This window comes from Mytilus edulis, chromosome 1 (assembly GCF_963676685.1).
Source record: "Mytilus edulis chromosome 1, xbMytEdul2.2, whole genome shotgun sequence".
In the NCBI taxonomy this organism is placed as follows: Eukaryota; Metazoa; Mollusca; class Bivalvia; order Mytilida; family Mytilidae; genus Mytilus; species Mytilus edulis.
The window spans coordinates 24,596,512-24,613,546 of NC_092344.1; the positions used below are offsets into that span (position 1 = coordinate 24,596,512).

At 34.4% G+C, this 17,035-nt stretch overlaps 1 protein-coding gene across 3 annotated transcripts in view; it reads left to right on the forward strand.

Moving 5' to 3' along the window:
- LOC139528569 (uncharacterized) overlaps positions 1-17,035 on the forward strand; it is a 234,754-nt gene that overhangs the window by 172,349 nt on the left and 45,370 nt on the right. For 2 of the 3 annotated variants that reach the window (XR_011665638.1, XM_071324604.1), the window contains exon 1: positions 9,173-9,241. The exons of the other annotated variant lie outside the window; for it this stretch is intronic. The gene's annotated coding sequence lies outside the window, so the exon portion shown is untranslated. Of the gene's footprint in view, positions 1-9,172; positions 9,242-17,035 lie in introns of those variants that run through there. 3 annotated transcript variants of the gene reach the window in all.

Here is a 17,035-nt window from a genome sequence, read left to right on the forward strand (position 1 = left end):
ATAATAAAAAAAATACAAGAAGATTATTAATTGCTTATTATTATTTCTTGTTGACTGTCGTGACACGTATATCACGCGGTCCTATGATTTTGCGCCAATTGGCATTTCATTTGCGCCAGAAACTATATTTCGTTTGCGCCAAAATAAAACATTTCATTTGCCCCATACATGTTATAATACAGGTAAATATAGTTTTTGATTATATAATAAAACGCATTCCTCCGATATCAGTCATCGTAACAACAATAAAATCACTATGCATTTATACGGTTTTTATAAGAGACTGTACATGTATACTATAAATGTTAGAACACAGTTCTGCTACAAATTAACGCGATCATCAAACATAACAGACAGCACTTTACACTGGGGTTAAACTAAAAGTTTGTTCTGACACAAGACTTGAAAGCAGCGGCTCAGATGTACTCCTATATATTGGATAACCGATATGTGTGGTCATAAAACAAATATTTTCTCTATATAAAATACGGAGATATGGTGTGATTGCCAATGAGACAACTTTCCACCAACGTTCAAATGAAGTGAATTGAAGCAATTATATGCAACCTTACGGCCTTCAAAAGTGAAAAAAAACATACCGTATTGTCATCTAGAAACAGTCCCGAAATATATGGTTTCATCGTTAATCAGTAATATAGTAATATTCCTATGTCAGGACGGATTGTATAATAAAGATGACAGCAATATTTGAACACAATGACTACAAAATGCTGTCCACATCAATTTAGAGTGCCATCATTCCCTCTCTGTATCCAAAATAATGAACAGTCACTAAAGTCAGTATTTTGGGATGGTTTGTATTCTTCTTCTTCTTTATTATTTCCTCTACTATCTGGAGTACCACTACTTTTGTAATATAGCACGGATAAACAACTTTTACTATCAGCAACTGTTTGCATGTGCAGGAATAAATTACAGTGAATATAATCGATGCACAAACCAGTATAATTACGCCTATAAATCAATTTTTCAAGATACTGGTATAAAGGATATTAACACTGTATGTCGTACCCACCACCAATTTAAAACAAAGCTCTTTAATGGCATCACCAAACACTGATATGACTGATTCATGTATTTTATTATGAATAGCCGAGTGAAAAAGTAAGAGAAGTTCTCTTCTTGGATTAGTGTACTGTAAATATATTATGTCGGTTGACTGATTTTGTTTGTAGTGTAACGTCCAGGGGCACATGTTTCATTCATGTTCAGAACGAGTATATTTTCGGACGTCCAGTTATCACTTATTATCGTTATGGATAAGTGTGTATACATTGACGAGATGGTACACATGTACATACTTATACAACACCTTAATAATATCCCTATACACACACTGTACAATTTTTGTTTGAACATTTTTCAAAACAGAATCTTAAATGATGTAGATCAAAGGCAAACAAGGTTAATTACAATTAAAATCCTTGCATTGATTGTATAGAGTTTTATTTAGGAAGAGATTGCTAAAAATGGGGAACGAAGCAACGTAAACCATGATGTTTATATCCCGTCATATAAAAATAGTTCTCCGATGTGTTGGATAACCTGTCTAGCCGCCTCGACATTTGTACAAAAAAAAAGAAAATATAGAAAATCTGCTATTCAGTAAAGTTATTCATGTTATTGGGACTGATTTTTTGTAATTAATAAAAGTTCATATTTCGAATTAAAAGTGTTTTTGAATTGTTCTGGTTTGAAACACATATACGTATAATATTAAGATAAAAGCCGTTTTAATAAAATAAAATGTACAAATGAACACAAAGTTTATTTCTTAATGTACACAATCAGTTAACGCGAAAAGTAAACATGTAAACGCGCGTTTACTTTCAAGTGCATGAATACACACACTTGTGAAATCTGTAGTTAACGCCCCTTTACTTTTAAGTGCACGTAAAAATAAACTTGTGAAATCTGAAGTAAACGCCCGTTTACTACTAACTAAACGGACACAGAGTAAACGCGCATTTACTCGGTTTGACATTAGAAATTTCCATTTTGACCGTGTTAACGTAATTGAAGTAGGTTATATAGGTATTAACTTTGTTTAAGTGTATCATATAAAAGAGAAAGTCGTTAACTCGTTTTTAAATTTACGTTGTTAATAAAAACGAGCTTTTTCTAACCAGAAATACACAAAAATCACTACATATATCCCATTGACTTACCAATACAACAATTCTACATTATAGAAAATCTTCGAATAATTCAAAATACATTTCTTTAGGAGACATTACAGTTGCAAACATTATTATACATATCAACCATATGAGCCCAAAATACATTGTCTTTTATTTTCTTTTTTCAGATTGGCCTAAATATACAATTTAAACATGTTAAACGGATGCACATCGCCTGACCTATTATTGATATCAATGTTGGTTTTGATACCAATGTCCATTTAAGATTTCGTTATTTATACAACTTTGTAAAATTAATACCATAATTTATAAAAGGTTTCCACACAAAAAGAGACTGATTTTGGAAGTGGGATTCATCTGTATAAATTTGACATTGAGTGATCTTTTGCACGGTGATATATTTTATAAAGCTAACAGGAACGATAATTGTGTTCATTCATTTTGTTTGACTTAATAGACGTACTAATAAAGATACTATTTATTTTGAAGCGAAATGTACATAACTTTTTATTACACTTCTAAAGAATAATGATAAGATTAACCTGTCGAAAAAAGAACTAGCATTTAACAACTCATATAACATGTCCGCAACTTGAAATTTAAGATATCTCTACAGTACATTTACACCCTTTGTATCAATCGAAATGGATACCTGCCTTCGTGATCTAACAGCCTGATTCGCCAAGGTGATAAATTTACTAAACAACTTTAATTAAATGTTTGCATCTCACTTGTACCGGGGTGAAAGGGTTATTTTCGAGACTATTACACAGTTGTTAGACTTATTTGAACTATCATTCTTTTGAGCATAACATATATTTTCTTTCTTTTATTTCCACATAAAGTTTAGCCACATTGTCGTCAACATAAGATAAAAATTTGAAATTGAAATATGTAATTGTTAGTCAAATATGTCAAATAGCGAGAGATTCGTATGAAAGCCAAAACGAACCCACTTCATGTAATGTCGTACTAAACAGGTAAACATAAATTAAACCCCAGCAGGATTACTTTTATAATATATTGAACTGATAATAAATATTTATACATTTTTTGGACTGACTAATTCGTCTTCTTTGATCTATGGATTACTAAATGGAGGAAAATTTATATCAACTTCGAAAAATTAAACTATACTGAAATATCTATTTGCCATATGAAATCCCCCATGGAAAACAAATAGGAAAGGATGTCGTAAATTCATGTTGCTTGGTCTGAAGTTTTCTATGTTGTGATTTGCGTACAGTTGTTTGTCTGTTTGTCTTTTTCGTTTTAATCTATGGCGTTGTCAGTTTATTTTCGACTCATGAGTTTGAATGTCCCTTTGGTATCATTTGCCTCTTTTATACGATGTCAAGATGATACCTATGTAAAAATGGAAATTCTTTGACGGCTTCGTATTCAGTTGTTCGTCATATACTTGTTACCAGTCTGCAACAATTTGACAGTTGTTTTTCATTCGTTTGATGAATTTGAGCTTATGATTTTACCATTTGGTAAAAGACTTTCGTTTTGAACTTTCCTTGGAGTGCAGTATTTTTGCTTCTTTACTTTATGCAAACATATGTATGACGTTTTTTGTTAAATGAAGAATTTTAGAGAAAAAGTAAACAGAACAATGTCATTGAACAGAGAATAACAAATCTAATATAACACTGACATTTTAAGAATGAAATTAGCAATTCATTTTGTATTCAAGGCCGTGCGATCAATAGAGAGTAAATACTCATGCCTCTTCCACATTTCAACTTAAGGCCTAATTTGAATATGTAAAAGTCCATGCAATATATTGCTTATCTAACACAGGACCCATCAAATTTTATTTCACTTTGGCTGTTTTACAACTCGTTTTATCGTGTTTTTATCTGGTTCTCTGACTTTTTATCAAGAACTAGATATGTACTTTGGTAAAACAGGCTTACCGTTCGTTATTTGATGACAGTTTTTTTTTAGATAGCCAAGATTAATTTTTTATTTACTACGGATATTTACACAAGATATTATCCCCGATGCTTGTTAAAACCCAACATCAAATTGGCAGTATTTGGCCACAATATAGAGATATAGGAAGATGTGGTGTGAGTGCCAATGAGACAACTCTCCATCCAAATAACAATTTATACAAGCAAACCATTATAGGTCAATGTACGGCCTTCAACACGGAGCCTTGGCTCACACCGAACAAAAAGCTATATAGGGCAACACAATTACTTGTGTAAAACCATTCAAACGGGAAAACCAACGGTCTTATCTATATGAAAAAACGAGAAACGAGAAACACGTATAAATTACATAAACAAACGACAACTACTGCACATCAGATTCCTGCCTTAGGACAGGTGCAAACATTTGCATCGGGATTAAACGTTTTAATGGTACCAAACCTTCGGCCTTTTTCTGAAACAATAGCATAACATCACAACATAGAAAACCACACGATAAAATATCAATTGGAAGGCTTAACTCAATCAAAAAATGTAAATTTACACACTATGAACGAGTAAATTTGATCTGCGATACCTGAATGCAAATGCACAGTTAATAACATATTAGGGACACACATACAAAACAAAAAAGTAAACAAAAAAGTCCAAACAAAGCCATGGCAAAACACCACTGCGAAATATATAACCCTTCGAAAATAATCACTTTTGAAAAAAAAAACGGTTTTCATAATATCTACAGGAAAATGAAAAATAACTTTGTCGTTTTAGGTATACAACTCATAGTCTATATTGGTAATATTATTTTAAATTCATACATATTGTATATAAGTAGTAGTATTTAAATTGATCCATATTGTATATAAGTAATATCAATATACATGTATGTATTTGCCACATATCGCTGGCAATGTAACTGTGACTGTTATATTTGAAAATATGAGGTTACCGGCATATATCTGATTATGGCAACCGTACTATCAAATACATATAAATGACTACCACATATTGTGGTAACTGAAGATAACATCAAAACAATTTGGATCCATGTGGGAACACAGGTGAAGTATCAAACCCTGATAGTGTTAATCTGTAGTGACAGATACAATTTTTAAAACGAAATGTGTTTTAATGCAGCGAATTCTACTACAGTGACTGTAAAAGCAGACCGTGGTTATACTGTCAACGACCATAACGTAGGGGTTCGCTGCCGAGCTGTGTGTCAAATACATTACCCAATAATCAAAACATTTCAACATAAATTATAAAGTGAGGTCATTCGTTTACAAAAAATAAAAATAATTGTTTTGCCGCTATTCAAACTAGATAATTAATGATATTTATACATCAAATTTCTGTTTCAGTAGTTGAGAATTTATACTCACCAATAAACTCATAGATACCATGATTGAAATTTTGTATTTGCGCCAGACGCGAGTTTCGTCTACAAGAGACTGATCAGTGACGCTCGAATAAAAAAAAAATAGGAAGACCAAATAAAGTACGAAGTTGAACAGCATTTAGGACCAAGAATTCCTAAACGTTTTGCCAAATACAGCTAAGGTAATATATTCCTGAGGTCGTTAAACCTTAGTATTTCAGAAATTCATAGTTTTGTTAACAGTTAATTTATGAGTATGACCCTATCAATTATATTGGCTTTAGCATGAGCAACAAAACAACCTTAATGTGTATAACAAAAAAACATGTTTCTAGTTAATATTTGTTGTACCCGTCAATTTTAATATATTTTCACTTCTGGAAATGTATCACAATTTTCAACAACCAAATCTTGACGGATTTCGTCTCAAATCTGTGTATTTTTGTCCATTTCTGAAAAAAATAAAGTTGTTTCAGAACTATAAGGCAATGTCCCTTTTATTGCTAAACTTATCTATTCTGAACACAATGTGTACGTATAATTAATGTCTTTCAGTATACCTTCACTAGTCATAATATGGACAAACCATCTGATGATAACCTCAAACTACCATGCACAGGCCCTGTCAAACCACTCTAAACTACTGTGAATGTCATTGTTATCATATAAATAAAGTGCAATGAAGTGCAGATTTTCAAACTTGTCCTTTTACATAACATTAATGTATGTCATTGAAAACCATTTATCAGTGAGAAATGCACATGAGGATTTTAAGGAAACATTGTGACATCACACGTAATACGATGTCATTAAATAACTACCGATCAAAATAATGCTAAGAACAGGTGGTAGTGTTGCATGGAGAAACAGTTGCCTCAAGGTTTAACTCGAAATATCGAGCCGAAAAGATCATTAACCAAGCATTTCTTATATAATTTCAAGACCATAGCAACAGCATATTTTCAACATTCTGCCTGTTATGTCACTTGCATAAATACCCCTAATAAACAATATAGCGCTTGATTAATAAAACAAAATGCTTACCAGTTATTCAGAACTTTTTATAAACCCCTAATTTGCCGTCTCAGTTTAAATAGCAATGATATGTGATTTGCTAGTGTGCATTAAAATATAATTATTCATGATTTTCTTAAGACATGTTTGTCTGTTATTTGCATATTCTAATGACCAGCTTATAATTAACGGTCAAATTATTGGTGTAAAGCACACGTAATGATGTATCAAATTTTATTCGTATGAAGTGTGTTATTTCCCTTGATTTTCAGTTATTCCTGTAGACTGGAATGATAATTACATAACAATGTATTTATTGTGTCATGTTTACTTACAATGTAATACTATTAAATGTTTCCATAAAATGTTCGTGCTTTTCAAGTCAATAACAAGTGCCTTTCGGCGTCTCTAGGGAGTTTTGATTGTGCCTAAAAGAAGTGTTCAATTTGATCAAGCTAGCAAATATTTACCTAAATTTAAAGATCGCTATGTTGTTTTCTTTCACTACTTATTGCAGGGGACCACGATTTAAATGTGTTTGTGTTCAAGCTAGATGCAAATGAGAGTGTGAGACAAGAGATTGTAAGCAACAAAATGTCACTTTTTGTTAGAAATAAAATATTACTATAAAATAACTATTTCCCGATCAATAGAACTTTGCATATGTTATTCCCTTTTTCAAAAGTGATGACAAATCATTACCCTCTCATTACAGGCTTGATTTAATATATTAACAACTATGTTTTCAAAAGTAAAACACATTTGTGCCTCAGTATTCGGTGTAAGGGCCGTTATGATGTTTAAAATATATTAATGATATGGTTTGATTTGACATTGAGTTGATGGTGACTCTGGAGGCGAGAGGCTTTTTACATATAATACGCCTATAGATCTTACTGTACCTAATGAATTTAATATTTTGTTATTGTTTAAGGAAGTGGTCAAAAAGAAGGCTGGTAAAGTTTATCCAAATATAACAGAATTATTAATAGTTATGATATTCAATATGAGATACTATACAAAGTAATTTTTCTTTTTCTTTTGAGGATGTTACATTAGAAACAGTTCAGACGCATAAGTATCTCGGTGTCATATTTAGTAATGATTTTGAATGGGGTAATCATGATGATAAACTGAGGGAAAAAAAACTTCAAAGTAGCTTAATATTTTACAAAAAAGGAAATTTACACTTAGACATTGTAAGAAGGGAATATTTGGAGAATAATTACATCACTTGTATTTGTCCAATTCTGGTGTATTTATCACAAGTTAGGGATAACAATGAGAAAGTAAATTATGATCGATTGGAGAGTAACCATATCGAGGCTGCTCGAATAGTTACGGGATCAACAAATAACGATAGTGGGAACAGTATCTTTAATGAGGCGTAATTTGAAAAAAAAATAACGGAAGATGGGAGGTTAAAACACTAGCTTTTTTTATAAGATTAAATAACCAAGCTCCAGATTATTTGGTTCCGAATTTTGTATCAGATATTAATTATAATAATTTGAGTAACAATCAGAATACCACAATTCCCGTAAACCATTCATCAACTACTCCAGTCTTTTTCATCATCCATTACATTGTGGAATCCTTTGGACAGAAGTGTTAGACCTATTGCTTAATTGTTTTGTTAAAACGAAAGTTGCATAAACTATATTATAGAAACAAAAAAATCTCCGCGATTTTTTTCAAGGAAGACCATTTTCGTGTTTTACAACAGATGAAGCGTTCTGCATTCTGACTTTATCAAATCAAGTTTGATACAAAGTATTAATTGTTCCTGTGGTTTAATCAATGAAAATATCGACCACTTTTTAATTTATTGTATTAATTTTTCATCACCTAGAAATCTATTGTCAAATACAATTACAAGTGTTTTTAATGTCGATATTACAATCAATTTACTATTTTGTCGGGGTGATTTATTGAGTACTGAAGAAAAATATGTTAAGTGTCTGTCTTTTCAAAAGTATATAAAAATACCGAACGTGTTTCTCTGCGTTGATAACGGAAATTCTCTGTAAACAATACATGCGATTAAAATATTTCTATATAAGGGCTATAACCGAATGATATTGAAGTATAATTACTATCATAATATGTTACCAATAACAATTCATTGAATGTTAATGGAAGAATACGAATTAATTAATAGTTACCGCTGTTTTGTGTATATCCTAAAAAAAAAACGTGTATATTACATGAAGAATTATGAGTAAGAACAAGCTATATCTCCACAAGATTAGATTGTGCATCTAAAAATTACACACTGGAAAGTCGGCGGGCTTATTTTTATTTATATTGTAAATAAAATGCACTTGATAAAAATCCATTGATTAGTTTGAACAGTCTCATTTAAGCTTCATGTCGTTATGTTTTGCTATTTTCTTCGTATAGAATATGTAATGCGTTCATTTATAGATGTGAATTTCCTTATTGCTTCGGAAAAGACGTTACTAAGTTGTAAATGTACGGATGATCACTTTGTCAATTTTAACCATAACTATATTTTACATCAATGAAATATTATTATAGATTATATTTTAAAGAAAATATTCGCGATTTAGTCTTTTCGTGTCATACAGTGCAAAACTAAAAAGTGCAAAGGGGGTTTGTCTTCATACTGTCATTATGTCATTCAAATGTATCATGTTACACAGGTAATACTGGTCGTTATTGAAGTAAAACAAAATCAATTAAATGAAGTACTAGCATGTTGGATTTAAACCTTTGCAGTAAGTTTATTGATTTGTATAATTATGATTTCTCAAATGGTTAATTGTAGAAATTCTTGATTTATTTGTTTTGAAATTTGAAGAACAGTTCTGTCCTTGCAAATGCTTGCCAAAGGTTACATTTGATTAAAATATGAACTGTATTATATTGAACTTTATTTCTCCCTTTTTTAAAAAGCTTTTATCACTGATGTTCCAAAATGAAGCTGGATTTTTTATCAAGTAGATCTAGGTTACCGGGCTTCCCTTTGCACCTAGTGCAGACAAAAGTATTGCCGTTGAACATTTTTTATTAATTTTTTTGTAAGGGTGGAGAAGGGTGTCCGACCCAAACTTTGAACCTACTTTGAATAAAACTAAGCCGAACAAGACCCGGGATTTTTCTCAAGTAGACCTCAGCTACCCAGCTTCCATTTTTAACCTAGTGCAGACACAAGTATTGCCGTATAACATTTTTTATTAATTTTTCTGTAAGGGCGTGATAGGGTGTCCGACCCCAACTTTGGACCTAGTTTAAATACAAAACTAAGCCGAAAAACACCCTGGATTTTTTCTCATGTAGATCTCAGCTACCCAGCTTCCCTTTGCACCTAGTGCAGATAAATGTATCGCCGTAGGACATTTTGTTTTATTAAGTTTTCTGTAAGGTTGGGGTGGGGTGTCCGACCGCAACTGTGGACCTACTTAAAAACAAAACTAAGCCGAAAAACAACCGGGATTTTTTATCAAGGAGACCTCAGCTACCCGGCTTCCCTTTGCATCTAGTGCAGACACAAGTTTTTCCGTACAACATTATAAATAAACTTTTTAGTAAGGGTTGGGTAGGGTGTCCGAGCCCAACTTTGGATCTAGTTAAAAAAAAAATTAAGCAGAACAACACCCTGGATTTTGTATCAAGTAGACATCAGCTACTAAGCTTCCCTTTGCATCTAATGCTGACAAAAGTATTGCTGTTGAACATTTTTTATTATGTTTTCTGTAAGGTTGGGGTAGAGTATCTGACCCCAACTGTGAACCTACTTAAAAACAAAACTAAGCCGAACAACACCCTGAATTTTTTCTCAAGTAGACCTCAGCTAACCTGCTTTCCTTTGCACCTAGTGCAGACACAATTTATGCCGATGAACATTTTTTATTAATTTTTCTGTAAGGGTGGGGTAGGGTGTCCGACCCCAACTGTGGACATACTTACAAACAAAACTAAACCGAACAACACCCTGGATTTTTTCTCATGTTGACCTCAGCTATCCAGCTCCATTTCCACCTAGTGCGGACAAAAGTTTTTCTGAACAACATATTTTTATCAACTTTTCTTAAAGGGTGGGGTAGGGTGTACGACCCAAACTTTAGACCTCTTTAAACAAAAAAGTAAGCCGAAGAACATCCTGGATTTTTTCTCAAGTAGATCTCAGCAACCCAGCTTCCCTTTGCACATAGTGCAGACAAAGATATTGCCGTAGAACATTTTTTTTACTTTTCTGTAAGGTTCGGGTAGGTTGTCCGACCCCAACTTTGGACCTACTTTAACAAAAAACTAAGCCGAAGAACACCCTGGATTTTTTCTTAAGTAGATCTCAGCTACCCAGCTTCTCTTTGCAACTAGTGAAGAATAAAGAATTAACGTAGAACATTTTTTTTTATTAACTTTTCTGTAAGGTTGGGGTAGGGTGTCCGACCCCAATTGTGGACATACTTTAAAACAAAACTAAGCCGCAAAACAGCCTGGATTTTCTTATCAAGTAGACATCAGCTACCCAGCTTCCCTTTGCATCTAGTGCACACAAAGTTATTGCGGTAGGACAATTTTTATTAACTTTTCTGAAAGGGTAGGTTAGGGTGTCCGACACAAACTGTGGACTTCTTAAAAACAAAACTAAGCCGAACAACACCCTGGATTTTTTCTCAAGTAGGCCTCAGCTACTTAGCTTCCTTTTGCAAATAGTGCAGACAAAAGTATTGCCGGAGAGCAATTTTTATTAACTTTTCTGTACGGGTGGGATAGGGTGTCCGAACCCAACTTTGGACATAGTTAAAAAAAAAAACCCAACTGTGGACCAACATAAACACATAACTAATCCGAACAACACCCTGGATTTTTTCTCAAGTAGACCTTAGCTACTTTGCTTCCCTTTGCACCTAGTGCAGACAAAAGTATTGTCGTAGACATTTTTAATAAACTTTTCTGTAAGGGTGGGTTAGGGTGTCCGACATCAATTGTGGACATACTTACAAACAAAACTAAGCCGAACAACACCCTGGATTTTTTCTCAAGTAGACCTCAGCTACTTAGCTTCCCTTTTGCAACTAGTGCAGACAAAAGTATTGCCGTAGAAAATTTTTAATTAACTTTTCTGTAAGAGTGGGTTATGGTGTCAGACCCCAACTGTGGACCAACATCAACACATAACTAATCCGAACAACACCCTGGATTTTTTCTCAAGTAGACCTTAGCTACTTTGCTTCCCTTTGCAACTAGTGCGTACAAAAGTATTGCCGTAGAACATTTTTTATCAACTTTTCTGTAAGGGTTGGTTAGGGTGTCCGAACTCAATTGTGGACATACTTACAAACAAAACTAAGCCGAACAACACCATGGATTCTTTCTCAAGTAGACCTCAGCTGCCAAGCTTCCCTTTGCACCTAGTGCTTACACAAGTATTGCCGTAGAAAATGTTTACTTAACTTTTCTGTAAGGGTAGGTTAGGGTGTCCGACCCCAACTGTTGACCTACTTAAAAACAAAACTAAGCCGAACAACACCATGGATTTTTTCTCAAGTAGACCTCAGCTACTTAGCTTCCCTTTTGCAACTAGTGCAGACAAAAGTATTGCCGTAGAAAATTTTTAATTAACTTTGTTGTAAGAGTGGGTTATGGTGTCAGACCCCAACTGTGGACCAACATAAACACATAACTAATCCGAACAACACCCTGGATTTTTTCTCAAGTAGACCTTAGCTAATTTGCTTCCCTTTGCACCTAGTGCAGACAAAAGTATTGTCGTAGACATTTTTAATAAACTTTTCTGTAAGGGTGGGTTAGGGTGTCCGACATCAATTGTGGACATACTTGCAAACAAAACTAAGCCGAACAACACCCTGGATTTTTTCTCAAGTAGACCTCAGCTGCTAAGCTTCCCTTTGAACCTAGTGCTTACAGAAGTATTGCCGTATAACATGCTTAATTAACTTTTCTGTAAGGGTGGGTTAGGGTGTCCGACCCCAACTGTTGACCGACTTAAAAACAAAACTAAGCCGAACAACACCCTGGATTATTTCACAAGTAGACCTCAGCTACTTAGCTTCCCTTTTGCAACTAGTGCAGACAAAAGTATTGCCGTAGAACATTTTTAATTAACTTTTCTGTAAGATTGGGTCATGGTGTCAGACCCCAAACTGTGGACCAACATCAACACATAACTAATCCGAACAACACCCTGGATTTTTTCTCAAGTAGACCTTAGCTACTTTGCTTCCCTTTGCAACTAGTGCGTACAAAAGTATTGCCGTAGAACATTTTTTATTAACTTTTCTGTAAGGGTGGGTTAGGGTGTCCGACCACAACTGTGGACCTACTTAAAAACAAAACTTAGCCGAACAACACCCTTGATTTGTTCTCAAGTAGACCTCAACTGCCCAGCTTCCCTTTGTAACTAGTGAAGACAAAAGTGTTGCCATAGAACATTTTAAATACAAATTTTAGTGAGGGTTGGGTTGGTGAGCGACCCCAACTTTGGACCTAGTCAAAAAAAAAAATTAAGCCGAAAAACACCCTGGATTTTTTCTCAAGTAGACCTCAGCTAGTTAGCTTCCCTTTGCAACTAGTGCAGACAAAAGTCTTGCCGTAGCACATTTTAAATTAACTTTTCTGTAAGGGTGGCATAGGATGTCCGACCCCAACTTTGGATTTAGTTAAAAAACAAATTAAGCCGAACAACACCCTGGACTTTTTATCAAATTGAAATCAGCTACCCTAATTCCATTTCGACCTAGTGTGTACAAAAGTATTGCCGTAGAACATTTGTTGTTAACTTTTCTGTGAGGTAGGGTTAGGGTGTCCGACTCCAACTGTGAACCTACTTAAAAACAAAACTAAGCCGACCAAGACCCTGGATTTTTCTCAAGTATACCTCAGTTAATTAGCTTCCCTTTGCACCTAGTGCAGACAAAAGTATTGTCGTAGAACATTTTTAATAAACTTTTCTGTAAGGGTGGGTTAGGGTGTCCGACACCAATTGTGGACATACTTACAAACAAAACTAAGCCGAACAACACCCTGGATTTTTTCTCAAGTAGACCTCAGCTGCTCAGCTTCCCTTTGCACCTATATAGCTAGTGCAGACAAAAGTATTGCCGTAGAACATTTTTTATTAACTTTTCTGTAAGGGTGGGATAGGGTGTCCGACACCAACTTTGGACTTAGTTCCAAAAAAAAAATTAAGCCGAACAACACCCTGCATTTTTTTTTTTATCAAGTAGACATCAGCTTCCCTGCTTCCTCTTGCACCTAGTGCGTACAAAAGTATTGCCGAAGAATATTTGTAATTAACTTTTCTGTAAGGTAGGATTAGGGTGTCCGACCCCAACTGTGGTCCTACTGAAAAACAAAAATAAGCCGAACAACACCCTGGATTTTTTCTCAAGTATACCTCAGTTACTTAGCTTCCCTTTTGCAACTATTGCAGACAAAAGTATTGCCGTAGAACATTCTTAATTAGTTTTTCTGTAAGAGTGGGTTATGGTGTCAGACCCCAACTATGGACCTACTTAAAAACAAAACTTAGCCGAACAACACCCTTGATTTTTTTCTCAAGTAGACCTCAGCTGCCCAGCTTCCCTTTGCAACTAGTGCAGACACAAGTGTTACCATACAACATGTTTTATTATTTTTTCTGTAAGGATGGGATAGGGTTACCGACACCAACTTTGGACCAAGAAAAAAGAATTAAGCCGAACAACACCCTGGATTTTTTATCAAGTAGACATCAGCTACCCAGCTTCCCTTTGCACCTAGAGCGGACAAAAGTATTGCCGTAGAACATTTTTTATTAACTTTTCTGTAAGGGTGGGATAGGATATCCGACCACAACTTTGGACCTAGTTAAGAAACAAATTAAGACGAACAACACCCTGGACTTTTATCAAGTAGACATCAGCTACCCTGCTTCCTTTTCGACCTAGTTCGTACAAAAGTTTTGCCGTAGAACATTTGTTATTAACTTTTCTGTAAGGTAGGGTTAGGGTGTCCGACCCCAACTGTGGACCTACTTAAAAACAAAATAAGCCGACCAAGACCCTGGATTTCTTCTCAAGTATATCTCAGTTACTAAGCTTCCCTTTGCACCTAGTGCAGACAAAAATATTGTCGTAGAACCTTTTTAATAAACTTTTCTGTAAGGGTGGGTTAGGGTGTCCGACCTCAATTGTGGACCTACTTAAAAACAAAACTGAGCCGAACAATACCCTGGATTTTTTCTCAAGTAGACCTCAGCTGCTCAGCTTCCCTTTGCACCCAGATAGCTAGTGCAGACAAAAGTAATGCCGTAGAACATTTTTTATTAACTTTTCTGTAAGGGTGGGATAGGGTGTCCGACGCCAACTTTGGACTTAGTTTCAAAAAAAAAATTGAGCCGAACAACACCCTGCGTTTTTTTTTATCAAGTAGACATCAGCTTCCCTGCTTCTTTTTGCACCTAGTGCGTACAACAGTATTGCCGTCGAATATTTGTAATAAACCTTTCTGTAAGATAGGGTTAGGGTGTCCAACCCCAACTGTGGACCTACTTAAGAACAAAAATAAGTCGAACAACACCCTGGATTTTTTCTCAAGTATACCTCAGTTACTTAGCTTCCCTTTACACTTTGTGCTGACAAAAGTATTGTCGTAGAACATTTTTAATTAATTTTTCTGTAAGAGTGGGTTAGGGTGTCTGACCCCATCTGTTGACCTACTTACAAACAAAACTAAGCCGAACAACACCCTGGATTTTTTCTCAAGTAGACCTCAGCTGCCCAATTTCCCTCTTTAATTAACTTTTCTGTAAGAGTGGGTTATGGTGTCAGACCCCAACTGTGGACAAACATAAAACATAACAAATCAGAACAACAGCCTGGATTTTTTTCTCAAGTAGACCTTAGCTACTTTGCTTCCTTTTGCAACTAGTGCAGACAAAAGTATTGCGGTAGAACATTTTTAATAAATATTCTGTAAGGGTGGGTTAGGGTGTCAGACCCAAACTGTGGACCTACATAAAAACAAAACTAAGCCGAACAACATCCTGGATTTTTTTCTCAAGTAGAAATCATCTGCCCAGCTTCCCTTTGCAACTAGTGCAGACACAAGTGTTACCATACAACATGTTTTATTATTTTTTCTGTAAGGATGGGATAGGGTTTCCGACACCAACTTTGGACCAAGAAAAAAGAATTAAGCCGAACAACACCCTGGATTTTTTATCAAGTAGACATCAGCTACCCAGCTTCCCTTTGCACCTAGAGCGGACAAAAGTATTGCCGTAGAACATTTTGTATTAACTTTTCTGTAAGGGTGGGATAGGATGTCCGACCCAAACTTTGGACCTAGTTTAAAAAACAAATTAAGCCGAACAACACCCTTTACTTTTTATCAAGTAGACATCAGCTACCCAGCTTCCCGTTGCACCTAGTGCGGAAAAAAATATTGCCGTAGAACATTTTTAAGAGTGGGTTAGGGTGTCAACTATCTTCAATGCAAATTCGAAAATTTCGAAACAATCTAAGTCTTTCACAGAGGTTCGGCATTTTTTCTCTGTAAAATAATGAATCATTAATCACAAAGAAAGCCGATAAATGTAACAATGATGTTGTGTTAGATAAGGTCAATTTCCAACTTAAATAATAACCAATAATAGCTTTTAAAAAGCATAAAAATATTGCAGGCATATTGACAACGACAACATTAACATAAATTGATATAGGTAAATCCCTGATGATGGCGGGCATAAAATGCTTAAACCCTTTCATAAATGTTATACATTTATCATTAGCATATAATACAAAAACCGCAGAAACATTAAATTAGTGTCGGATTGAAGTACAGCAATTGCAAGTCTAGTAATACTAGCATCATGTGATCAATATTTTGTAATATTTACAATGAAGTTCTTATAATATGTCTACGGAGTCTTCCGAATAAGATTGTTTGCTATCGGAATTCGGATTGATGTTGGAATACGTGGATGTTAGGTGTCACTTTTATACAAAATCTGGTAAAAAAAGCTTTAGTTTTGATAGTATAAAAATAAGCTATAAGTGTGGAATGTTTTCCAATGAGACAACTATCTACTATATAAATGCCTTACAAATGTAGATGAGTGCAATACTAACTATAGGTCACCATACATCCTTTAAATTTAATAACAAGCAAAGTCAATACCTTAAAATTAGCTATAACGCCAACACATTCATTACACATGATGACAATATAAAACACTAGAATATATATGACTTCCTCATTATTTGCATATACATGATAAAACATTGTACTATAAATAAAAAATCGCATACCATGTGATTATAGATTCCTTAAGCATTCCCAACAACTAATTTTGAGGTCAAGGTCAAATATTTTAAATAAAGACATAATTTGTTCAAAAAAGTGGTTTCCAAGTGCTTAATAAAAAACATGTATTTCTTTTATGGGATTGACCAATTGCTTAGATATAGATGATATATGGCCATTTATAATTAAAGTTAACTCAACTATGAATTTTCTTGGTACGGGATGTTGTATAGTTGGTGTCAGCAAAGTTCCACTCA